This window comes from Squalius cephalus, assembly GCF_949319135.1.
Source record: "Squalius cephalus genome assembly, chromosome: 4".
NCBI lineage: Eukaryota > Metazoa > Chordata > Actinopteri > Cypriniformes > Leuciscidae > Squalius > Squalius cephalus.
The window spans coordinates 51,532,298-51,560,195 of NC_137125.1; the positions used below are offsets into that span (position 1 = coordinate 51,532,298).

Consider the following 27,898-nt stretch of genomic DNA (forward strand, 5'->3'; position numbering starts at 1 on the left):
AAATGACATCAGATGGGAATGAAATGGACAGTTTTGCTTGAATCTCCTGCTTCTCAGATGTTTCTCCTGATGAAATCTCCCTCACAGCTGACTCTTTCAGAGTTTTAGAAGAGACTGTGCTCATATTTTTAAAGTCTGCAACCAAAGGTCAGTGATTTCAATATGAATATTTTACATCAGATTTGTTCAAAGCCAATTTATAGTTTTATGCTTTAAAGTTGAAAGTTGAAACATCTGGAAACATCTGAAGTTGACATTTGAATGAAGATGTCTATGGAAGTGTAACCTCTAAACAATACCATTTTCCTCTGGGTAAAGTAGAACAGTTCAAATACAAAACTTATCATTTTGAACATTACTGGTCTTATTCCACTGAAATTTTTTTTTGTCTTCATCAAAAAATGTTCTTTGCCCCCATTTAAATCACCTGTGAACCCCTTTTCATGATCGATTTTTTAATGGATATACTCCGGTATCACCTTGAATTTTTTTCATTGAATATCATGTTTCACTTGGAAATGTCAGATTACAGAAGTAAAATTTTATGTTGTCTTTAAATTACTTTTTCAACAATACTTGAACTCGGTACACTCCATACATTTTACATTTAATTATGTGTCTCTGCGCACCCTACTACGGGTCTGGGATACACTTGTTTAGCTTCAAACACCTGCAATCAATACGAATGTCATCAAAAATGTATGAGAACACTATTTTCTGTTTATGGATTTATTTATTTATTTTAATCCTGATCATAAGCAACTCTATCTCTCATTCTCTCACCCTCTCTCGCACCTCAGGGGTTTTATAGATTGAGGACAGCGATCTTTGAGATGATTGACAGCTGATTTGTTCAGTGATGATGACGTGCACGTGTCCAAGGAAAACAGACATGATGGAAAATTTGAACAGGGGCCGGTTCTAATTTCAGCTCGGAGTAATTATGATAAATGACGAGCGGGGGGCAATCAGGGGGCCATGCACTTCTCCTAGTCACCTTCAAAACACGTGTTTGCTCAACGGAGGAATCACTGCGCATCCCAATTAACCCATCGACTGACAGGAGGATGACAATACTACAGCTGCCACCACCTCCTGTTGTTATGGTAAACCTTTGATTCAATTGCTTTGATTTTATTTCCAAACTTATGAAGTGTTGCACGGATTTCCGAGCCCCTCTGTTGACAACAATGCAACAGTCATTTTCAACGAGGTGATTGTGTCGAGCTACGGCTGTCTTAACTTAATTTCAATTTTGCTTTGAAGAGAGTGATATGTTGTATCCTCTGGACCCAATTAAAGCTGTTTTTAACCTGTGAAAAAGACTTCACGAATAACCACAAAAAAGCAGATCTTCACACACAGGGCTATAAAAAATGCATCTGCTGGTACTCGCGGGTGTATCTGGCGTCAGATTTGATTTTGGATTCGATTTGGGAGGTTTTCCGCTGTTTTTGCAGTTCCCCCATGGTCAGTCACTTCAGTTTTTCATTGAATTGGATTTAGATTTTACACGAAACCTAAAATGAGTCTTGATTTAGTGACTGTCCCACCCCATTTTTCAGGAAGTTAACATGTAGATAGGTGATTACTTCTCCAGTGCACTTCTGGATCTTCCCTCTGTTCTTCGTGAGCGGTAGGGTCGGCAAACCGAAGTCTCGCTCCACCTACTGTGGCCTGTGTTGTGTGTGTGTCTCATTACCTCTCTGCACATCTGCCAAAACACGCACGTCTGTAGGCCTCTCCTGCGCGTCAGCTGCGTTTACCATGGCTTTGAACACCTGGCCCTGCATGTTTTATTGATTGCTTTGTTGGTTAACGCTGGATTCCCCTACAATGTCCAGAGATGGGCTTATGTATTAGGAATGCGGCACGCAATAGGTCAGGCAGGATGAAAGGAGATCCGAGATGAGGCTTTTTTTATGTTACCCTGAAGAACTGGAGGCTGGATCCTTCATCAGATAACTACATTTATGAGAAAAATTTTTTTTTACTTTTTGTAGTCAACCACAGAGTATTATTCACCTCTACTGGGCGTAGTCTAACAAAATATAATTTTGTCCTTATATTGTCAGAAAAAAATAACATTGAGATAAGGTTAGGTTGAACCACTAGATAAGGTTGAGGTATCCCTAAAGGTGCTTAGGAAGCTCTGGATTGTGTCGCCACATGCCAAATAATGTGGCATTGTGGATATCATGCGGTTTCATGTGTTTAGCAGTAACGAAGTACCCAAAATCTCTTATTTACAGGATTAGTTCACTCAAGAATGACATTTGTCATAATTGAATCACTCTTATTCTGTTCAAAACACATTTTACATAGTTTCATCTGTGGAACTCAAAATGAGAAGTTTAGCAGCAAGTTTATGCTGCTCTTTTCCATATAATGAAAACAAATGGTGACCAGGGGCTGCTCTAAAAATGACCAAAAACCACCATAAGAAATGATTTGTTCAGGTCTTCTAAAGCAATGGTTCCCAACATTTTTTACTCCAAGGCCCCATTTGTAAACAATAATATTTTAAGGACCCATGACCTTTCCAGTTGCTCATTATTTACTTGATATTAAAATACCCACAGACTTGTATTAAATTTGCTTGTCTTATTTTAAATCATTTTAAGTCAAAAGGTCTAAAGCCTTATGATGTGTGGGATAGACTTATATTAAGTAAATATTTACTGAAAATATAGTGTATAGCCATATATGACACATGATGATGCATTGCGCAATGTTTGTTTAATATGCATAAGTGTGAATTAGATTTTTAGAGAGTAAGTTAAATTACAGCCTCTTCTTCACATAGGCTTCAGATGCAGAACATTGGATACAATGTTTATGGACTACTTTTATTGTGCATTTTTGGAAATTGAATGCCTATTAGATGGAAAAGGGCAGCATCAATGTTATGCTAAACATTTCCTTTTGAGTTCCAATGAAGACAGAAAGTAATGCGGGTTTGCAACAACATGATTTTGGGTTTCTTAAGTGTTTTCCGAGTAGCTGCCTGTCCTTTGTGACTCAGTATTAGTCGAGGTTTGCATTAGCTTCAACAGTTATGGTTCCACATGACATATAGAAACAACCTAAAGTCCCTCGAATGCTGTTAATTACATCACTGATTCGCCCAAGAGAAAGCAAGACAGCACACTGGCCAAAAACAGTCAGAAAATGTCACATTAATTAGAGGAAGAAGGAGAGCGGGAAAGAATGTATCACTGTGAAGTCATTAATTACATGCTTAGTTTAACCTCTTGACTCGGTTTCTATTTGTTCTAGAGGGGGTAAGACAGAAACATGCAGATGTGTCAGGACCTGCATTAACGCTCCATATTTTAGAGCCTCCGCATGCTGCAAACAGTCATCAGATGAAGGGACGCAGTGCCTTGTTGTCAGACAGCCGCTCCACGCAGACTTTTTGTTAGCGCGTACATCGGCATCTCACTGTGGTACGGCTGTTTTTCCATTCTCGAAATGCCTTGACTTGCATTTCTCATTGTTTCCCAGCTCTCTCACCACGACTTTTGTTTGCTTAAATGCTTGTAATTGTTATGACAATGTTTAAGAAAGGGATCAGCACATAGCAGATGTTCGTAGTGACTGCTGGCACTTATACGTGTTGGAATATAACAATGGCTACTATTTATTTGAATGAAAAGGCTTGCAGCGCCGCCCGCACGTCAGATTTGAGGCTGTTCTGCTGATACGAGCGTTACTTTTCAGTCCGAGATGAATAATCTCCCCTCATGTAGACTAAACACTAAATTAAAAAGCTCTTTTTGATCTATCTCTTTCGCTGTAATAAGACGATGGTGGAAGTGCGCACCGGTGACTTTGAGAGATAAAACGTGGCGGCGGTAGCCGAGGCTTGGGATAAGGGGAAATACATTTTGCGCATATGTAACGGGGCTTGATTAACAGCCTTCCCAAGCAAAAAGCTAATTATTTTATTGAGTCAGGAGACGGAATCTCACCCGGGGGATTTGGCATTAGCTTTGGAATAGAGAAGAACTGTGTCTTTTCCCCCGCCTCTCGGACGACCAGCAGTCTGACAGAGGGATGAGCCCCAGGTATGGGTGGTCTCAGCACATGTGTATCAATAAGGAGCTTACCGGAAGAACTGCAAAAAGGAGGGAGTACAATACTGGAGCAATTTGATTCTAAGCCCCTTAGGTCAATCCGTTGAACCCTTTTTTTCCCCCACAAGGGCTTTTTTATCAGGACTTTTCCCATTTTTTCATAACTCAAGTTCTGAGTTGGCGAGAATAATGTTTGCTGTCTTTCAGCTAGTCCTTGATTCATCTATAGCACGGTTTTCAGGAACGCGGCAACGTTTTCTCTCTGGACTGTGCTAAAAAAAAAGTACCACACATTTACGTGCCCGAACAATCCATATCTGAAGTGGTGGCACTCCGACAACAAATCGCCCTCTGCGCGGGTCGGTGTCTCCAAATGCTAAGGTTAGAATTTAATTGTGACGCAAGGGGGAGAACGTGGCGGTTATGGACAAAATAGCAATGTACATGTCACAGGACGTGTTGCGAATAGTTCACTTAATACCACTGTATACACAGCGGACAGAGAGCGGCCACCTTTGCTCCCCGCTCTGCAAATCCCTGAATAAGAATGTGACATAAATTCTGCACATATAAAATTAGTAAATGCCACTGTAGCCATAGTTAAATATCACACAATTCCCCAAGGAGGCCCCTTGCAAGATACCTTGCCCTATTTTGCAATAAAAAAGAAGGGGGGGAAAGAAATGGATGACAAAAAAAGAAAGGGGGGGGGGGGATTGTAGGCAAAGAAAAGACGACGGTGGAGAAGTGGTGTTGGCCACAGCTGTGCATAGTTACAATGCAGAAACGGAGAGAGAGAGAGAGAAGGGTTATGGTCCAGGCTTAGCCAGAGTGGCTTTTGCATTTAGCAAGACCTCCCCTCATGCCGACTCATATTGAAACTATCAAATAAAACGCAGCATCGAGAAGGCTTTCTCATATGGCTCATTAGGGGTTAAGTGCGGCCTAATCTTTTCTCTAATAAAGTTACTTTGAAGTGAGGAAAGTGGGCGGTACAAGGGCCGTTGAACATTTTGTAAATGAGCTCAGCTAAAAGCCTTGAGAGTGTGTGTGTGTGTGTGTGTGTGTGTGTGTGTGTGTGTGTGGACTTCTCAATGCAATCTGTCACTTTGAACACGTTTAGAAATGTACTCTCCTGTGAAGTCTCAGATGTGTCTCCGTCCTCTCTGGTTAGGGTTTTCTCTGCTTCGCTTTGCATGATGGGAGATTTTCCTTTTCTGTTCCGCCGCCTGTTGCTGCGCTGGCGCGGTGCCATGTGCGCAGGGGGAAGCCCCTCATTAATTTAGCCACAGATTGCTGTTAGCTCCTCGCGCTCTGGTGAGAGGTGTTTACAACAGTTTAGCGGCAAACTGTCACAGACTGAAGCCTTAATGTAGTACAGAGTCACACTGCCTGGACGGGGCTTGTTTGTTTTTTTGCGTATGTCGGCATTTTCCGTTAATAGGCAACATTGGGCCGTCGCCAGCAGCTCTGGCAGAACGCAACAGGTCCTCTATGAATGCCTGCAGGGTGCCAAGTGCTGTATCTAACACATTGCAATATGGTTGTGATTCCAATGTAAATGTATTGTACTACAGTGAGTGCGTGTGTGAGTGAGTGAGTGAGTGTGTGTGCGAGCAAGCGTGTGTGAGTGTGTGTGTGCACACTCCATGGTGTGTTTTCTATCCATCCCACATTTTTTCAGTCCTCCCGCTCCAATAGGACTGGAGGGGGGTGAGATTCTTTTCTTCGAACAGATCATGTTAAATTACCCAAAGCCATTTAGTATCCAGCACAGAAATGGCATTTTTAACATATGGAACTCTTTATTTAATGTTTTCCTTGTTGATATACAGAATCTATAACAAATGTTAATGATTCGCAGCTGCTGAAGGGATGTCAGATGTTTGGTCGAGGCTGGAATGATGAAGAGGTGCCTCGTTCTTGCAATAATGCACATTTACTGCTGATTGGACACTTGGGTCAATTGACTCAATACTCACAGGGACAATAAAAGATAAATCGAGAACGATTTTCAAGATGTGCAGCCACATACTATAAATGTCAATCAGTACGCACTTTTTACGTATTTACTATTTAATATAATTTAAGTCATTTTGCATGCAAACTTTCTTGAACTTACATGCATACTTTTGTGGATTTTTATCTCAAATATATACTTTTCCCATATGAAGTTGACTCTATAAAAAAAGCGAGAGAGCTTTGACAAGTGTAACTGAAATGAGACACGAGAGTACATATGCAGGGATACTATTTGACCTTCTTTGCATTTATGTATGTATAACCTGGAGAAATGTATGTTTCTTATTCACCACCTCTGTGATTGCCATGTGATCGCCCCAACTCTGGACCATCACAGGCCTAGTTAACACACCATGCCGTGTTTCAGCCTGTCATCAAATTGACTTGATGTAGCATAGCATGGCAGAGAGAATGTTGATTTTCTGAAACCCCAGGCCTTGATTATACCTAGCCGACTGTGACCAAAGCAAATCATAACAATAATCGCACATTCGGCGACCTCCAGGGGGGCCCATATATGAATGTGCTGTCAGTAATGTAATAACGGATGTATGGAACTTTGTTTCCAACAGCAGATCTGCTGTTATCGTTATAGACAGATGACTCAATCCCCACGGTGGTACCAGTTCTCTAGGTTAGTTAACATCTTGGAAAATGAGGACAGACAGTTCTGACTTTTGAAACTTTTATAAATTAATTTGAATGCAATATTTCTATGCTAATGTTAATATTTTAAATATCCATTCACTGTGTTGTGCCCAATTGTAAGTGCATTACTGTACACGTTTTTTCGAGTCGAATTGAGTCTTGTCGAGTATTCCTTTAAGAGAGGCATTTTATAGTCTATCAGAAGACTAGGAACAAAGGAAGGAACCACAAGGTGAATTTAACTTGGAATTATCCTTCAAGCTATCCTGAAATACTGTTTTCAACTCATTTTACCTGTGTAATGTAATGGATTTCTAAATATAACAGGATATTCGATGCGAAAAAAATGCACAATAAGACTTGTAGAGTGTGTTAAGGAAGTAAAATAGGTTCACTTTTGAATTCATGTTGACTTTAAGGCCTGTCAGAAGACTAGTGCAAAGCTTTTCAAGCAGCCACATACTTGAATCTAGCCAAGCTGTTGTTGTAACAGCAAACAAGTCATGCTACAAGGAAAATACCCAATTCATTACTGCATATCTCTCTTCTGACATAACATGACACAGAAACAGTGCAAAGAGCCTTCAGTCTTTGGCGCTATAGTGAGAGCTTATTGGTTTAAGGTTTATGCCCTTTGGAAACCCAGCAGATACCGGCTTGGCTTTGAGGGGGGAGGTGGATCTTTTTGCTAGTTTTGGCCTCAGTCCTTTGTAAAGCTGTGTGTTGTTGTTGTTGTTTGCACCCTTTAGCAAAATGGCTTTATTGCATTTTTGAGCAACCAGCATAAAGCTCAAGGCTGTCAGCGACTATCCCGCTATTACCTGAACGTGTTTGTTTGACAGCCTCTATCGATAAAGATAATCTTTGATCAAACAGTGCGTATTGAACTACACGCAACTCCAAACCGATGCCTAGATAAACAACGAGCTCAATCACCGCGCTGTCAGACAAGTGTCCTCCGCTAGCTTAACCATCCGGGCCTGTTTTCCTGACAGCTTCCGAAGAGCTTTTTTCCTCTTCTAAGGCATCGTGGAATGATCCGTTCTGACAGCGCTGGAGAATAGCATGTTTGGAGTCCACAATGGGCTTGTCACGTCTTTGTGTATTCAGATATTTACTTTGTGTTCATCTCATTTGGGCCCGTGGCACTGAATTCTCTTTCATATCGAGATAAATGTCAGAACACGTTATTTTACAATGTTATTTTTTTCCCCAGCTTGTTGTGCTAAATAAATATTTAGGCTCGGGTGTCACTACTGCGTTGTTTTGGTCTCGCCTTTATGCATATCTGTTTATCACCCTGCTGAGATAAGAAGCGACCGGGGAGATCGTTTGAATAATACAACAAATTAGCAAACACAACAAGTGCTTTCTATCCTTTGGCAAGCGGTGGCAAATTAAATATCTATTATTTACAGTTACATCTTGTTGCCAGAAGAGAAACAGTTTGTTTACTAAACATGCAGATGCCGAGATGAAAGCGCCGCAGTTGCATAATTCATGCACCACATGTTTGCGCGTGTAAGTCAGGCATCCTAAACTCTTCCCCATGCATAAAAAATACACCACTGTAACGCAGCAAAGCTCCCAGTATTGTTATCATTTATTCAGTCACAGTGGCATTAATATTGCACACGCGCCTCTGCCCTCCCGGTCTGTTTTTCCGAGCTACTGGGGCGCCGTTCGGGAAACCCGTCGCGGCAGCGGCGAGGCCGACCTGGGTTCTGCTCTCCACCGAAAACGAATCCTTATTATAATGACACCTAGATTAGCCCAGGTGAGACAGCCCACCGCCCTTCGGGGCATCTCGGCACGCCGTTTAATCCAAATGCCAATTTGGCGTGGGTTTGTTTGGCGCGAGGGAGGGTTGCATGGAGAGGGGAAGGCGCTCCTCCCAGCTTGGTGCGTCTCTAATTGGAGTGCAGGGAGCGGGTGGAACTGCCTGGCGTCAGTCAGTGTTTAGGATGCCCGGGGGCAGCGCTCTCCTGTGGGTATCAAAGTGCTCTAATTAAATGCAGGGTTCATAACGTGGTCCTCTGCATTACGGGCCGGGAGAAAGCGAGAACGGCCGGCTGCCTCCTTGCCTTTGACTAGTCTCTGCTAATTACCTATTGTCCAATTGACTTCCCATTCCACTTCATACTAAACAATGAAACCTTGCTCTCATCAGGCCGACCCCCATCTTGCTGTTTTTATTTTTTCCTCTTATTATTCTTCTTCTTGTTCCTCACCTTGTCTTAGCCTGGCCGGCCTAATTAATCTTATGGAGATCTCCCTCCGTCAGGTTCCTGCGCGCCTGGCCTCCTGTTTATAATTTGATTTGGAATGATAAAAGTATGTGTGGCTATAAAAGACGAGTGTCATTTTCCCGAGTGCTGGGACGTGCCGGGGCTATCAATCTTCCCAACGTGCCCGGCAAACTGATTTCCCAGAAAATTAACTTCAATTAATATCACAAATCCCCTCGGCGTGGCCGCGGAGGCAGGCGTCGCTTTGAAGGAGAACCTTCAAAGATGTCTCACAATGGTGTTTCGCTCGCATCCACACATGCCCTTTTGTTTCCCATAGCATAGGAAATATTTGCTGCATCTACACAAATATTCCCACATCAACATGAAAAATTGATTACGCTCGCAGAGCGGAATGCTAAAACGGAGATCGTGTTAAAATAAGGCATTCAGGACGTTTTTTTTTTTTTTCAAGCAACTAACAGCTTTGTATTTTAAATGGAGAGTGCTGGGGTTTATTCATTTTCTGGTCAAAATGGGGATTTTTTTGGTGTAGCCCTTCAGTGTAGGAATTTAGACTGGCAACAAGCCCTCGTTCTTCATTTCTATCCAAAACATCTTTTACATTTTTTATTTAAAACATACATTTCATTAAATCATGCATTTCCTGGGAATTGAACCCATGACCTTGGTGTTGCTAGCGCATGCTGCCACTGTTTGAGCAACAGGAACACCTAAAACATGCTGAAGCGGTGTTTGTGTGCATCTTAAACCAGCCTAAGCTGGTTTGCTGGCCTTATCTGGTCTTAGTTGGTCTTAGCTGGTCTGCTGGCTGGTTTTAAACGGGTTTGGGTGCTTATCAGCTGGTCAGGCTGAGAGACCAGCTTAAATTAGCTTAGGCTATCTTAAACTAGTTGAGACCTTTAAACTATCGTAGGCTGGTTTAAAGCAGTTTTTAAAAAATATTTTAAATGAGAAAAAATGTAAAGCAGAATCGTTTTGTTTTTTCCCCATTTGCAATTAACTGGACTGGGGAAAGTGGTCTCTACGTGTATACGTGTGATCTTTTTTGGGGAAAATCGATCAAATCGATTTTTTTGGGGGATTTTTTTACCATTGGAATAACATGTAGCAATGAATCATTTACTGGGAATGTTTATTATGGAGGGCCATTTTTGATGTCATGTTAACTATAATTGAGTCTCACAAATCAAATTCCACTTGTTAGGACTGTTTATGTGTGGTTTTGTAGTGTTGTATCTGCCTTCTCCCAGCGCTAGATGTGTAGCATCTTTTGGTCGCTCGGCTGTTTAGCAGCCAGCCCTCTTCTTCTGACTGCACTCAAGAAATCACACTACTAAAGCAGTTGGTGTCAACAACCAGCAAAACCACAGGCTACAGGGAGGAGACGCACACAAATACAAATAAAATCTGTATGCTGTGGCGGGCGTTTGAAGGGTCCATTAGAGGGGCCGTTGGAGGCAGTGATGGAGGGAGATAAGTGTCAGACCCCCCGCTGCGCTGCGCTGGAGTCCTGCCAGCTGTTTACTGCATCCTGGAGCCGCTGCTTGTTACTGTCTGACACAGTCAAGATCAAATATCTTTCTCTATCTCAGCTTAGAGTGGAGCCTTTCCTCCCAACAAAGCGGCTTCTGCTGACTCACAGGACCTGTGAACGGCCCGAGTGGGACAAAATAGCACAGGCATTATTCTTTAAATATGTTTTTTTTTCATTTTTTGCACTCAAATCTTTCTTGAAAACCCTATGAAATTGGACTTGTGTCTGTTAGTCCATGACTAATGCTCGATATCTGAAAGAATCTCTTTCTCGGACCTTTACCTTGACTGTTCCCTTCTGGTGGAATGATCTGCCTAACTCAACCGGAGCTGCTGAGTCCGTAGCCATTTTCAAGAATTTTTTTAAAAAAATAATAATTATATGTACTACGTTAGGCTAAACTGGGAAGGGTCATAGCACTTACTTATTGTTGTACTATTGTTAGTTTAACTGCTTGTGCTGTTCTCCTCATTTGTAAGTCGCTAAATGATTAAATGTAAAATGTATCTGAAGGCATCTGAGGGGTTGCAAGAATAATTATGCAAGAATATATATGAATAATTATGCAAAAGAAAATAAGTATGAAAATAAAGTATGAGAAAATATGAAATTATGAAGACCAATAATTGGTTTTTATATTGTCATTGTGCTGTAGGCAAAAGAAAATATATATTGAAGACATTTACTTTGAATTTAACTCATTTTTAATCTTTTTCAGTTAAAAATAAATATTTTTTTTACAATAAAATGTTCTTGCTATTAATGTCACCTTCAAATCATAAATGGAATATTGCCCTATTTATTATGAATAATTTATTTATAAAAAAAAAAAGTTGCCAGCCACCGCCAGCGTTTTTGACTATTTTCACAAAAAATTAATGGCCCCTAGAATATATTGTTGTATGAATATCTGAGCATGCATTCTATCAAAAGAAAGAACTTTTCTATTCTAGTGACAACCTGTCACTCACATGAAATCGACCAATAGCAAACCACAACCATCCAATCAATACCTGATGGACAAAATCAACTCCCGCCCTACATTTTTTTTTTGTGTGAGAAGCCGTTCACTCGGATATACATTAACATAAGGAAGAAAAGTCTATTACAACTTGTTTAATAACGACTTTATACTAATCGCTGCCATTAGAGTAATTCATTCTCTTAATTATTATTTTTTTATTTGTATTTTTAAATCCAATTATTCAATTTTCTGCATGTCATCATTCATTTTTATTTTGTACTTTATTTTTTTATAAAAGTACTTGTCTCATCCAAACTTCCTGTTTCAACAGGAAATACGTCATCATCTGTGCTTGTCAAGCTATTTTATAAGGTTTTTAAAGAGACAAAAAATGCTGCATCCTCACTTCACTGGTCTTGTTAGGTTTCCAGATGAATTTAAAACTCTTTTATGCCACATTTTCCCAGCAGCTACTGTTGAAAAGGCCTTTACGTTGAGCCTGGGTTTGCTCCACAGGCGTTTACACCAACTTACCTTCCATCAATAATGCAAGACGACAGTTTCATATAGTCTGACAACAAAATAATGCCTTTATTGAGATGTCTTGAGATGCGTCAGAACCCATCGCACACCTGCTGCTCAGTCAAGAGGAATTCTGAGCGTGTGTGTGTGTGTGAGAGCGAGTGGGCTCCATGTAAAGCCAATGTTTCCTGCCTCTCTACCCTGCCTGAGGCACTGCCTCCATTGGGATGGTTTATATGCAATAGTAGGCTTCTGCTTATTGATCAGTGCTAATGTCTCAATGATCTCACACTCATGAGTCAGTTCTCTCTCTCAGTCGGGGGAAACTGCAACCCCAGCTGCTGCCTTCATGTTTCAGACTGATTTACAACTGCTCATTAATTAGCCACCATTCTAATGAAGAGACAAATCTTGTCTGCTCCTGTCTAGTGCCTGCTGAAAATAGCCGCTTAGTCCCGCCTAAAGTGGTTTGCTGGTTTTAGCTAGCCACCAAGCTTTTTTTCTTTTTTGAACAGGGTGTGCTGAGTGATGAAATGAGAGACAGCTCTCTTGAATGAATGATTCAATGACATTTTTTTAAATTCATTTGTCACTAATGATGACGATGCATAACAACAGAGCGTAGGCGCCAAAGCTGTTGTGGATCCACGTACCGCTTATTTGCATCCAAGTTTGTGCAGATAATTTGAGCAAAAATGTGTGCATTTGTGCATATAGATTAGCGTGATTTTGTCCAGTGCAGTCGGTGGAGAGTGTGCAATCCCGTACGGACGCCTTGCCGTCGACAAAAGAGTATTTTTAATATACGTCTGCATGGCATCGGAGAAAGTTAGACCGCTCTCTGACACGTCTAACCGGCATGCACCGGGGATCGGTTCTGTGCAGATTTAGCTCATCTCAAAGGAGACTGTTGTCTCATTTTTGATCTCAGTCTATGACGTTTTTATGACTTTGTAGAATGACTAATCTCATTCTGGAAAGCTTTTGATTGGACAGAAATCTGTGTAGTGCAGGATGAGTCATCAATGTTTTTCTCCATTTCCCAGGAGATAAAGAGTGTACATTTTGAGTGTGTGCTAAAGATAAGTGTAGTCAAGTTTTAGGAGTATTTGTGCATATAGATTTGCATCAAAGCTAACGGGCTAAAACCCACAAAACTCAAACTTAGATTTTATGGTGTTTTTCAATGCAGTGCCACATCATTCCCTGGTCTTTATTACCCAAACGTCTTTACAAACCCAAAGCTTCACTGGTTCATGTGCGTTTGTGCATCATTCTGTCTTATTTAAAGATGAGGTCGTAATTCATCTGAGCTTGTAAAGTCTCCAGCCTCTGTGTTTGTGCTGGAGTTATTCTCTCAGCCCCTTTTGTTTCCACGTGCCTTTAAATCTCCCCTGGAGTGGACCTAAACTGGAAACAGTAAATTAAAGAACAATGCTGAGGTACTGACCCTTTAGATCTCTCTCTTTATCTTTCGCTCTCTTTCTGTCAGCTGGTGTGTTTGATTATGGAGAAAGCGAGCAGACTCTCCCTCGTTTGTTTTCATTAGGGTGATTGCCTCAACGTCTGAGCGACCTTCAGCTTTCCTCTCATTCCAAAAGAAATCTACACACACACACACACACACTGTCTGTCTGTGACTAATGGCATGTGTGTACAGATTCAGTGTTAGGGTCAGCACTGGAGCATGATGGGTTTGGTGTAATGAGGGAGGGTTTGACTGACACGGTCGCAGAGTTTCTTTTCTTATTTTCACTTCTGACTCTCTTAAGCTGGACCCCTTTATCTGGGGCTTTGCCATTAGATGCCGCCGTGTTTCTGGGCTGTTTTAAAAGGTTGTGGTGATTTCAGTTTGCGCGAATGATTTTGGAAGGATGCTTAGTTGGCTGTGACAATATCTTGTTTCTGATTGGCTGACGCTTTTTTTGGTTGTTGTTCCATGCTGCTGTGTCCTGCAGCTCAGTTATGATGCAATGCTATCTGAAAAGCTGTAGTTGAGATAAAATCCCATGTGTAACACCCACACAGTTACGAAGGAGACTCTCAGAGTCTCTAATTAAATTACACTTTAATGTCTGCACCAGGACTGGAGCTATATGCGAGTATTAATATAATTATCACGCGGTGTTCTGAAATACTTGATTCTGATTGGTCAATCACAACCTTCTGCCTCGAACTTCTGCAGTTAATATTTATTTTTGCTCATAAATGTGTTTTCAAATCGATGTAGCACCAAAGCAGGTTATGTTCTTCTTTTCTTACATTGTTTCTCAGGTGTGCTGCTGAAGATGATTAATATTAATTAGTGGCAGTAGAAAGCAGGATGCTGTGGGTGGTGTTGTGTTGTGTGATTGAAGGCCTTTGTTCTGCGGAGAGGCCATGAACTCTCCTGAGTCGGACACCCACGCAATACAAAAAAAAAAAAGAGAGAGAGGGAGAGAAAGAAAAAGAAAAAGCTGTTCTATTCTATCTACTGTGTTCCTTGACAAAGGTGGTGAAGTATTTCATATAGTTTTATTGGATAAACCTCATTAAAAACGTCACATTTCACCCCAAAATCATAAGAAAAAATAAGAAAAATTTATTGACTGATTGTTTTCATGATAATTTGGTAACTCATGATAACTGTAAGGTGTCCAGACCTTTTTTTATGCAAGTCATCATGGCGGTGGGGGAACGGATTTTAACAGCTGTACACACACGCACATTACAAATGTAATTTTTTTTAACAAAAACTAAAGCTTAGTTAATGGCAGAATTAAAAATATCTTAATGATCCTCAAAAATAGGCTTTGTTATCTTTTAGCTATTTCTATTTCTTTCTTTTGATTTTGGGATGAACTATGCTTTGACATCACTGTTAATGGAGTGCTGCTTTTTGACGGTTTTGAACCTACATGCATATTTAAATAAACACATACTGTAAGATCACATAATACACAATTGCTGCCAGTGGTTGACAAGTTACAGTGAGCAAAGTTAGACAAATTATGTTGTGTCAGTGTAACTGGTATCCAGACAACAGACTTTCTCCGCTTTCCCTTGTTTGTATTTGTGCCTAATGTTTCTTTGTGCCATGGAAACAAAATTGCAGCTAAATGTGGTCGCGTGTTAACTTTAATGCTGTTTTTAGCACGTTTTGCAACACTAAAGCAAGCGCGCACAGCTATGTCCATTGTGAACGCCTTTTATTAACCAGGAAATATTTGGTACTATAATTTAAGACGCTAATTTAGACAGCCGAGAGGGGCAGTGAATTAGTCGTGCGACTGAATTCGAAGACACAGGCGTTCATTGTGCACGTTGCGCAAGCCCTAGGCTGCAACTTGATGAGTTTATAACTGTCAGCAAAATTGAAATTATTATCAGGTTACGTCAGTTAGCAACATTTCTCTTGGCCATACCGAGAGTGTAATTAACTTCTAGACCTCTCCGTTGGAGCCAAGTTTCTTAAAGCAGGTGTGCCAATTGAAACAAGCGCAGAGCCACCTTTTCTCGCCTTCATGTCTGTCTCGCTCTTTTCTGCTCTCTCCAGCTTTGTGTTCATGTTGAAGAACACCCGCTCTGGAGGCCCTTGTTACCGATGTGAGCGCCTTTCACTTTTCAGCCATCAACGCAAAAGCCTTTCCTTGCTTTGTAACAATTTAGCGTTCCCAGGAGACCTTGTGTTTCGAGCGAGCTTCAGTCACGCTGGCACTCTGGAATCGCTTAACGCAGCAAATTTCTCATCACCAAAGAACTGTGCTGAACTGAGAGGAAATAAAATCCAGGGCATGTTTTCAGTAAATGCATCCTGACACACTCATCTGGAAGTATATTCAAAAAGTAGTAGTTGTTGACTCACAATTGTTATTTTATTCTTTGGCAGTGAAAGTTTGACAGTCCTCACACAATGGGTGTTCTGGGGTAGTTTTCTGTTACTGATGAACAAACTTTAGCACGTTATAAAGCACCATTTGGGCTACAGTCTTCGGTGATACATCAGCTTGTTGAGAAGAGGTGTGCTGTTCCTTTTCATTTGCAAACAAACACATAATACTCTGTTTGGTAAAAATTAATATAGACTGATATTAAAGAGATATCTGGAGACCAGGATATCATAGAGACTTCTGAGGTGGAGACCTCTTTTCACTTGGGCCGGTTCATAACCATTCAGATCATCCTAGCAATGCCCTAGTAACCATTCAAAGCACTCTTGTAACTAAATTGTAATTTTCATTTATAGGGTTAACGTTATATACAGATATCACAAAAATGATCCAAAAATAATGATTTTTCTTTAAAATGTACATTACCATTTAAAAGTTTGGTGCCAGTAAGATTTTTCTTATTAAAGAAATTAATTCTTTCAGCAAGTATGCATTAAATTGCTCAAAAGTGACTGCATATTCATCAAAGAATCACAATTTGCACACAAATATTAAGCAGCACAACTGTTTTAACACTGATAAACATAAGAAATGTTTTTGGAGCAGCAAATCAACTTATTACACCATGTCTACACGGGACGCGACAGTCATGTCATGTCGCGGCACAACAGCTTGAGGCTATCAATACTGGATGCTACAAAGCGACCGTTGGAAACCCATTTGTTCTTCGTGTCAGAAGTAACGCAAACACTTTGGAGTACATCAGAAATAGAACAGGGCATCAGTTTGATGTCGGGAATTTGTCGCATCCAGTGTAGACAGCATCAACTATTATAATGGGTTCTATTTAGATTTGGCGTGTTGCGCACTCGTATCTGGTGTAGACATGGTGTTAGAATGATTTCTGAAAGATCATGTGACACTGAAGACTGCTGGAGTAACGATGCTTTGCCATCACAGAAATAAATTACATTTTAAAATGTATACAAATTATTTTATTGTAATAATATTTCACAATATTACTATCTTTACTGTATTTAGGATCAGATAAAGGCAGCCTTACTTTTGTACAGTAGTAATCATATAATGAGATCGTTTAAGAACTCAATAGTCAATAGACCGTAGTCAGGTTAGACGGCATATTGAATTTAACATGAGTGAAAACGAGCCTGTGAGGGATAGACTTACAGTCTTTACTTTGGCACTCACTATAGATAATGTATTTTTCACAACTTTTAAAACTGTTTCTTGGGAGTTTTTCAACTAAAAGTATCTACCCTGACTACGGTCTAAATAATGAAATGCAACGGTTTGTTTCTGAAGTGTTTCAGACAGTCAGTTGAAGTGTACTGTAGTTGAGTAAGTGGAAAGCGGCCCCTTTAGTGCAGGTGTGCATCTCTCCGTTCACATTCCAGGGGCCCTCCATCACTAATGAAGGATGATTCCTGGATCTGTGTTTATTTACTAGATTCCAAACCAGATCGGGCCAATTTAAAGGTTCACTCCCCCCCCCCCCCCTCTCTCTCTCTCTCTCTCTCTCTCTCTCTCTCGCTCATCCATTGATACATGGTTAATGGTTGTCAGATGTGGCAGTGTTAGTGGGGCTCGAGATGTATTTGTTTGCTCTGGCTGATTTCCTCAGACTAAACTGGTATCGGTCCTCTCCAGTTGGTTTATATCAAAACATGAGTGACTGTGGCGGCTCCACCTGGTAAAACAAGATGGGAGCCGGACTGACAGGAGTGTAACATCTTTCTTAACATACGAGCAGTTTACTGAGCGAAGCCACCTGACCTACGCTTGTTATTTTAGTGCTTAATCCTGCAATGTGGATGGGAGATAAGGAACGTGTGAAAATAACATTTCTGTGTTTGTCTGCAAGAGCAGGCCAGACTGAATTATGGGACACGAACACTACATGCCACACTCTATATTTAGTTTAGCGGGTTGTTGCGGGAGAAGGAACATATTGGCTTGATTTGAAGTAAAACACTTTTCTGATTAAACTGTTTGGTCTGAGAGGTCCAGTTTCCAAACACTGTTGGGCATTAGATCAAAAAAGTCCAAAAAAAGTGTTGGGTTTACATCTTCTGTAGCTGTTTAAGGTATCTCAGTTATGGCGTGCTGGCTGTTTCTTTTGCCGTTATGAAGTTTTTATGCACAGGTCATCGGTTGTCTACTTGAATTAGCTGTTTTCTATGTGCTCCATGCTTGATTGTAATGAGTTCAGTGAAAACATGTCTGTTTTGGGATGTGATGTAGTTTACGTTTCTCTGTTGCGGATCCACAGGTGTGTCGTGTCAGCCCAGCTCAGGTTCACCCCTGCTGGCCTGGAGAGGCACTGTGGCCTCGTTTTCCTCCACTGGACGGTCGATCTCCAAATTAAATTGATTAGCGGGTGAAGGGTTCTCCGGAGAACCTCTGGGATTTCTTCATATCCTGTTTGCCTGAGGTTTTTTGGCTAAGAAAGTAACAGGAAACAGGCGAAGAATTCAAAAATCTTTAAAACAGAAACAATACTATTATATTGGAATAGGGCCATAAAATATATAGAATTTGAGTTGCAGCCATCAGGGCTTCATTCAGAGAAAGCGCCTTAAAAAGTATTTTGACACTCAAAGTGCCCCATTATGCTTTTTCGGATATTGCCTTTCATGTAGTTTGTAGCTGTTTGTGAATGTAAAAGATCCAGTTTCCAAACACCGTTGGGCATTAGATCAAAAGTAGTCCAAAAAAGTGCTGGGTGTACATCTTCTTCTGAAGCTGTTTAAGGTATCTCAGTTATGGAGTCTGTGGAAAACCACAAGTTTCTTTTGAGTTGCTGCTATTGTGCGATAGACCAATCATGTAGTTTGTAACTGTTTGTGAATGTAAAAGGTCTGACAAGTTTTAAAGATCAAAGTGCATAAACGGATAAATGGAGTTATTGTCTCCCAAAAGAAAGAAGCGATTCTGAACTGCCTAAAACCAGTTGTCAGTAATTGCCGTCTTTCTTACTGCACAAACCTACGTAGGTTTGTCATAAACTTGCCTAATGCCAGCCATTGGTCTTCATTGGCCGCCTACGAACAGTGTCTACTTCCCCCCGCCCTCAAACACTGTAGTTATAGCTGAGACTGGAGGAGTTTTGTTCGTGTTGTCGATATGTCGAGAAGATGCTTTTTTTTTTTTTGCATGCACTTACAAAGTTTTAGGACTCTAACTTTACTGTTTGTATCACTGTGTATCAAGAGCTGAGGAAGCCTCCAGATCTAAAATTCAGATATGGTAATAGGCGTTTAGTTTCTGACATGTGCTGTAAGTGGTAGACAAATCACAACAGACTGGGCTGTCTGACCAATCAGAGCAGAGTAGACCAATCACAACAGCCTGGGACATCTGACCAATCAGAGCAGAGTAGACCAGTCACAACAGCCTGGGACATCTGACCAATCAGAGCAGAGTAGACCAATCACAACAGCCTGGGACATCTGACCAATCAGAGCAGAGTAGACCAGTCACAACAGCCTGGGACATCTGACCAATCAGCAGAGTAGCCGATCACAACAGCCTGGGACATCTGACCAATCAGAGCAGAGTAGACCGATCACAACAGCCTGGGACGTCTGACCAATCAGAGCAGAGTAGACCGATCACAACAGCCTGGGACATCTGACCAATCAGAGTAGATCAATCACAACAGCCTGGGACGTCTGACCAATCAGAGCAGAGTAGACCGATCACAACAGCCTGGGACATCTGACCAATCAGAGCAGAGTAGACCAATCACAACAGCCTGGGACATCTGACCAATCAGAGCAGAGCAGGCTCTTGGAAATGCAGGGTTTAAAGATACTGAATCCTTGATCGAGCCGTTCCAGACACTGAGAAAAGAGCCGACGCAGCAATGTATATTATGAGAAAATTAAAGTGTTTTTGATGCATGTAAACCTATTGTAGGAGACCTCCAAAAATAAATTAAGTAGCTTTAAAATGGCATAATTGGGGCACTTTAAAAATGTTTGACAAATAAAGTGTCCAAATTCTTGTCTTAATTTTGAACGGTATGTTTTTATTTTATAATTTAATACCTGAAAAAATTCTCTTTTTTGTCTAATGTGTGCCATATTTCTGTAAAATTACTCTGGGTGTGATATTTTGTAAAATAATTCAATGATATTCAGACATTTTTAGGTGTGCCTTACGTCTTTGAATAGTTATTTGAGCCGTGGTATGTGCTGCGCATTAAATCAGTTTTAAATGCTTCTCCTCAAGTTACAGATCAGAATGAAATGAAGACGTGCCAATCTGCTTGGATTTCTTTATTCACCATAGTCATCTCATTCATTCCTGTAAGGCTGTTTTTTTTTTAAATAACTATCCTATCTGACTATGATCAATTCAGAGAGTTTCTCTGGTCTGGAGTTCAGATATCCATCATTCAGTTGTTTTACACTGCCAGGACTGATCCAGGTTACAGTGCCAAGTGAGGGAAGGAGATTGAGAGCCTCATTTATACAAACTCAAATACAGAACAGCCAATTAAAGATAAGCTATTGTCAGAAAGTTTAAAAAACTTTTAATAATCTAAAGAGCCTTTTTCCACTATAAAGAACCTTTTGTGGAATGAAAAGGTTCCATGCATTTTAAAGGTTCTTTATGGAACCATCAATGCCAATAAAGAACCTTTATTTTTAAGAGTGATGTTCTCTTAAATAAGATATGAGGTGGTACCACAGTACAGTAACTGAATTATGTACTATGGTATTTGGGTAGATTTTTCGAGAAGTTGACAGTGGAACATGCAAGACTCCTTCCAAAGACATATTAAACATAGCATTATGCTAATTATTATATAATTATTATTCATGCAACTTTATAAACTCGAATTAATCAAGAAACTACATGGAATATTTGTACTTTTTACAAATTCATTCGTCACACAGCAGGACCATTTAAAATGGACCATTTAGGAAAGGCAAAAATATTAGGGAAATTTCAAATAAATGGTGACCATGAAGTTACAGCACGCTTATGTCATTTAATAACTCAAATCTCGAAGTTCATAAAAAAGATTGACCAATTAAAGTACAAACATCCAACAAAATATGACATTAGCATGATACATGTTCAAAAACGATATCTTGTTTTACTGCTTATTGTATTTTTACTTAATTAATTCATTTACTTTTACTTTATAGTGGAAGCTACAGAAGAGTTTGAGAAATCAGTAGAAAAACAATGCTATTTAATTAAAATCCTCTTTTTTTCGGACATAATACGTGCGTTTGTATATGTTTTTGACGTTTGCGAGCTCTTGAGCTGTACAGGAAGCTGGTGGTGTGCAGATTTCCATCATCACGTCCCGTTGGTGCTGAGGTGTGTGGAGTCTCACATGCTCAGAGCCTGTCTTCATGGAGCTTTGCAGGGGAACGGGTGGAAAAAGGTCAGGGCGAGAGCTGAAGTGTGTTTATTTGTGAGAAGTCGCAGTGTCAGGTGTATGGGGGAACAAACAGGCCTTTGTTGTGTGGTGAAAGGGGTCGCGCTGTTTTTAAGAGCTCACTGTTATCACCTCTACACTGAAGGCTGAAGGAGGAATTACGACTCACTCTCTCACACAATCTTTTCTCTCTTTTCTTTCTCTCCGGTGAGCAGTCTGACATTTTTGGAGTGGTATGTAGATAATAGACGTTGGTATATTATGTGATTTTTTTTTTTTTTTAGTGTGGTCTGTAGTCCTTTTTGTTTAATATTTTTACTACCTGTTTTTTTTGTTTTTCATACAATATGCGGTTCTACTTTATATTAAGTCTTTAACTACTATGTACTAACATTTAAATGAATCATTTTATACAATACACTTATTGTGTACATACATGCTTTTACATTGTACTTACATTTAAAAATACCTGCATGTAATTGCAGCTGTAATTAAGTTCTGTAATTACGAGAAGTTTCAACAGTGTAATTACAAACCCCCAAACATGCCTCTGACCTCACCCGTATCCCAACTCAATCGCAGCAAAAGTGTTTTGGGTAACACTTTATTTGGTTGTACAGACCAAAAATTATAATTCAATTTAACCTGACTAGTTTCTTTGGCATATGCATTTAACTTCTACATGTTATGGTTTCTAGTTTTACAAAATGACATTAACTGGACAATCTTGTGACTCTCAATTGTAAAGGAGGGTTGAATTATAAGAAACTGTTAGCACCAATACAAAAGCAGAGCTGCAAGGGTAGGTGTACGTGGTACTTGGTAAAAATAGTTATTTTAGTTAGTTTGAGGCATTCAAATTGTGGTATACGCCCATAGAAATACACACACACACACACAAAGTATATTGAGGTGCAAATAAATCGAGGCACTAATAAATCTAAATGTTTTCAATGGTTTTCCCTCCTGCACTCACACTCCGTCAATCCCTACACGTTCAGCATCCTTCAGTGGAGATCATTATTTACTAAACAGGCTTCCTAATAAGTGTGGAGTGATTACTGAGAGGGAAAAAAAAAAGAGAAAAACCTCCACTGGAGGAATATCCATCATAATTGATGTGTTGCAAAGCAGATTACACACATTAGCGCACACAGTTTTGAATATGACAGCTCCAACTGAACATGACAAATTCCATAATGTGGAAAAAAAGGAAGGTATTTGACTCTCAGGGTATTAGGATGCTCGGCATGCAACAAAGCAGCATTTGCATGTGAGTGTAACGTTAACCAACCCCCCCCCCCCCCACCACCACCACCACCACCACCTCTGTTCCTTCGGCCATAATTATCTCTCATTTGTTCTTTATTTCAGTGGGATCCTGCGCGCTGCGTTTGCTGGACGGCTCCTGCGTTCGGCTCGTAACGCGTCTCTCATTGAGCTGGGCTGATCCTCAACACACACCGTATTAGATGTGTTTGAGCCGCTGCTGTTATTTACTGTAGCAGATACACAGAGACGCTTTAAAGCCATTTATAAACCATTTACTAAAGCAGTTCTACACTACATGTATATTTAAAACATGGGATTAAATATCTTATAGTTTTTTACTTTTATTAATGGATTTTTAAATGGACAGATTTTTAATGGCCTCTATATCTTTTTAGATTATTTATTATTATTATTATTACTACTACTACTACTATCTATCTATATAGATTTGGAGATTGTTTTTCAACATGAATATGGCCTGCAGACATTATTATCATTATACTACTACTACTACTAATACAATTTGTACATAGATTTGGAGAATGTCTACATTTTAGTGTTTGTTTTTACATTTTGTATATGATTTTTTATAGAGAGAGACTAATGACCTGTCAACATTATTATTAACATTATTATTATTATTTGCAAAAAAAACAAACAGTTTTTTATTTTTATTTTACATATATTCATTTGGCGTGAGGATTTTTTTTCTTTTCTTTTTTGGTCGTAGTTACAGTTCTTATCCTACTTTTAATAATAGCATAAATTTGAGGGTGTTTATGATTGAAAAAAAGTGTCATTACTTCCACACATCACGATAAGCACCTTCCAGCTCAACAGAAGGAAAGAAATAATATCCCACCTTCTGATTGTAACACCTACAATATTTTAGTCCTCTTTACCAAATACAAGCTTGAATTGATTTTATCACGCAATATGTGACTCTGCTAATAGCACGTCACGAGTCGAGCCGAGCAAATCTGTCGTTCCGAAAGACAAAAAGTAAAGCAATACTCTCGCCCTCCGCGTTTGAACACAATTAAACACTTGTGTTCAGATTTCTCTCTGGATCCATATGTGGTTTCTCCCACACAGTCTCTCATGTTTTCTTCAACACGTGTATATTCTAATAAGGCTGTTTAATTTCTGTCACACTCCTGGGTGTTATTGAAGTCCTTGGCAGATATTTTACTGAACGTACACTGTCGCAGAGATTTATATAAATTGTAAAAGTATGTTTGCTGACTAAGAAGCAAATGGAAAATGTGTTCTCTGCGCCCTTTATGCTATTTATACTGATAAGAATTAAATGAATTTGTTCTCAAGTAGTTCCATCAAATTCCTCCTGGGATATCAGTAATTTTCCTGAGAGTCAAATGCCCATGTTCTTATTTGTTAGAATTATTTGGAGCTTTTAGTGATAGAATAATGGTGCTGGTTTAATGGGTGTTAAATGAAAACAATCAGTGAGTTGTGTGTGGCTGCACGAGCACGAGTTGTTTTGAAATGTTCTGGGTTTTTAGGGAGTCTTTCAGTGAGGACTTGAGTGTGAACTCTGCTCCAACACTGACCTCTAGTGGCCGGAGTTTCCTGAATCCTCCTGATACCGTGACCTGTTTGAACGATCATTTTAAAGCCACTTCTCCTTTAATTAGGATGAAACAATTATAGCTGAATGGAATTAAAGTGACCTATACTGTGAACAATTAAAACATATAATTACATTATCATTTTTAAAGTTAGAATCATTCACTGTTCAAGAAAACAGAACAACCCCCTTTACCCATGAGCACACATCTGCAGAAATACAGATAAAAGAAAACAAGTCACTTATTCATTGCAGGGATTTATGTGCAATGGAAAATAATAGCTATATTATTTATCATTTTTTTCTATTATCATTATATAATAGTAATAATATACAACATTATACATAATAATAATACTATTAATAATAATAATAACAGTTATTATTATTTTCAATATTAATATCTTATATTTTTATTATAGTCAACTATTGTAGTATTCACTATTTGTCAATAATAATAATACACAAGATATATTATAACAAATAATAACAGTTATTCGTATTGTATACTCTAATAAATCAACAACATTATATCATTATATATTATTACATATTATTATATTCAATATTATATTATTTTTGTATTAAAGTTCACAATTTTTGGTCAATAATAATGATATGCAAGATATATAATAACAACAATTATTATTATTATTAATAGTATTTTCAGTATTAATCTTATATTTGTATTATTGTATTATTAATTAATGTTTTCACTGTTTTGTGAGAACAAGCAAACATTCAGATATGAATGGATTCATCTTTTTTGGGAAAAATAAGTACATTTTATAATTGAGTGCTTAACCTGGAAACTGGTGTCCCAACCCTCCTGCCATCCAAAGCGAAGCACATGACCCACGAAAGCAACCTTAACTCATAAATATGTAGTCCTGACTCGCTTTTGACCCTGCACCTGTTAGTCTGCTCTTCCTCATTCCTTCTCATCCTCTTCATCCGCGTGTCCCTCCTGTATCACATCTTTAGTGTACGGTCAAACGGCCAGTGTCTACTCCACAGGCTGTAATAGGCATAATAGGGTCAAGCCTCTGCATTTAATAAACAATTATCCATTAATAATTAATAAGTCTCCATCTAAAGGGCGTGGCGACGGCCCGCTGCAGGCCTGGAGATGAATAATGCACAAAGTCCTGGTCAAACGGGCCGACCCGCACAGCGCCAATTATCCCGGCGTGATAACGAGCCTCCGAAACCCAACACACACACACACACACCTCAGAGTGATGGTGGCAGTGTTTCTAGGATTAATATCTCTCTCCTGCTTATGTTATTTTCTTGATTTCCCTGCAGTGTTTATGAAGGAGAGGCTTCTGTTACGCGGCCCGTGCCTTCAGACCTGTCGCTCTCATTCTGAATTACAAATCAATGACAGGTGCCGTCCGCCGCCCTGCCAAGGTCACCGCGATTATCAGAGGTTACGAGGAGAGACTGATGGACCGCCGGAAGATTAGCATAGTCCAGAGCAGGGTCTCGAATTAAAGAGCCCCCGTGGACCCTCTCAGAATTCCCAGAAATCCCAGCTCGGCCTCCCCAAACGCGCTCTTACTGTTTATAATGGAATCAACGCTTTGCACTTTGCACTGGTCAATTATAGATATTAAGCATAAAGAAAATATACAGGGCTCCCACGGGGCCACGGGAGATCTGACCGCGGTGGGACAGAAACTGGGCGGTGTCAGATGTTGGGGTAGTCTATTAAAAGTGGGACTGTCTATAAAATTGCTGCATATTAATAATCTTTATTATTTTTTTTTTTACTTTACTAGTGACCAATAAATCAACCCATTAATTGGCTAATTTCTGATATTTTTTTTAGTATACATTCAGCCAATTGTGTAATTTACTAAATCTCCAGGCAATAACTTTATTTTTGTATTAATGAATTGATTTGTTTTGTTATTATCTTCTTTTTTTTTTTGTGAATTTTTAGTAAATGGTTTATATATATGTATATGTGTTTAATTAAATAGTGATTATTTGTTTTCATTGATAATCAAATTATCATATAATCAGTACATTCAATATATAAAGCACATATTTGTATATATAATATTTATATTTTATAGTTGGATAGTTGATAGATAGCATTATATTGGCTTTTCGCTGCCCTGATTTCCTGTTTCTACATCGGACATTGGCAACTCAATAACAGTGGATCACTGTATTTATAGCAGCAAAAACTGTGGTATAGTTGCAAAATGAACATTCGTCAATCAGGGTTTCACACGTATGCTGGTAAATGTAGGTAAACCTGTGAATTAATATTCACTCATGTATATGCATTAGAAAACCAGAGCAGCAAGTTTCCCTTCTGCCTGTGATTTCATTTCCAGAATGAAGGTTTGGCAGGAGGCAAATTAGCATTTAAGAAATGTCTTTGCTAGATGACTGTTCTCCCAGCACCTCCAAAACTCTCTCTCTCTCTCACTCTCTTACTCTCACTCACTCTCTCTCTGTCTCTCTCTCTCTCTCTCTCTCTCTCTCTCTCTCTCTCTCTCTCTAAATGGTCTTGTCCATTAATGTCTGTCTGGAACTCTGTCAGTTCACTGTGTCCTAATGACACACTCTCGTCTCCACATCCGCACTGGTCGTCTCAACATCCTGCCCTGATCCGAGTGATTTAAAACACACTCGACCGTACCCCATCTTTATTGTGGAATAAAGCACACACGGGCCCTGAGATACCTTTGCTCTCCCCGTCTGCATCTGCGGCACATCTGGAAGTGTGCGTCTAAATAATTGGAAGTCAATTTGTTTGAAGTTATGTTTTGGCATCTGGTTCAATTCATTCGATCTCTGGAAATCACATTCAGGGGTTTTATAGCGCCGCCCAGCTGGAGGCTTTTCATCTCTTTGTGCTCCGTCGTTAATTCGGCTCTCCGGCCAGTGATGTGGGAGTTTGTGAAATACTGCTGGGTGTGGTCCCATAAACACAAAATGGAGGCTCTGCCCCAGAGGATTATGGGAAGGCTGGTCAGTGGGGTTCACCTGGGGACGTTACCGTCACCACAGCTCTCATGTGCAGTCTAACCCTGGGTAGTGCTAGTTGGCCTGATTGTGATCAATCAAACTTATTAAATGAAATCAAAATTGACAATTCTTAATTTGAAGGGAATATTGCTGTATTTATTATAAAAGATTTATCTGTGCACATATTTTTTTAATGCATTTTTTTTTATTGTGCCCTCATCATTTTTAGTCATAGTAACTTCCTCTCCCTCTTGCAGGAACATCTCTTCTCTGATGATGCGTTCACTGGCGTGAGGGCGGAGCAACCTGTCACTCACATCAGATCGACCAATAGCAAACCACAACCATCCAATCAATTCCCTGCAAACTCAAGCCCCGCCCTACAATTTTTCCCTGTTTGAGAAGCGATAAGTCACAGTAGGGAAGAAAAGACTCTCGTAACTTCCGATTCATGCCGACTTTTATTATTTGATTAGAGCAATTTTAGAATGTTTGGTTCTTATGAATGTAAGAGTGTAACATGAACAGTGGAATATAAAGCGTTACCTTTTCTAGGACATGCATCATTTTGAATTTAATACATGACCTGTCAATGTTTGCATAAATTATTTAAACGAACAGTTTATTTAAATTGTTTATTGTTTATGTAAGCCTCCACATCAGACTTTGTTTTGTTTTTAAGTTAATCACTTTATTTAATTTGTTGCAGTGCCAATTAGTTTATCTAACTTATACCATTAT

At 39.6% G+C, this 27,898-nt stretch overlaps 1 long non-coding RNA gene across 1 annotated transcript; it reads left to right on the forward strand.

The window, feature by feature from the left end:
* Nucleotides 1-27,737, forward strand: LOC307157957. The gene is made up of 3 exons (XR_013821146.1): nucleotides 1-147; nucleotides 801-1,106; nucleotides 27,415-27,737. It is a non-coding gene; the product is annotated as an uncharacterized lncRNA (long non-coding RNA).
* Nucleotides 27,738-27,898: the final 161 nt, after the last annotated feature.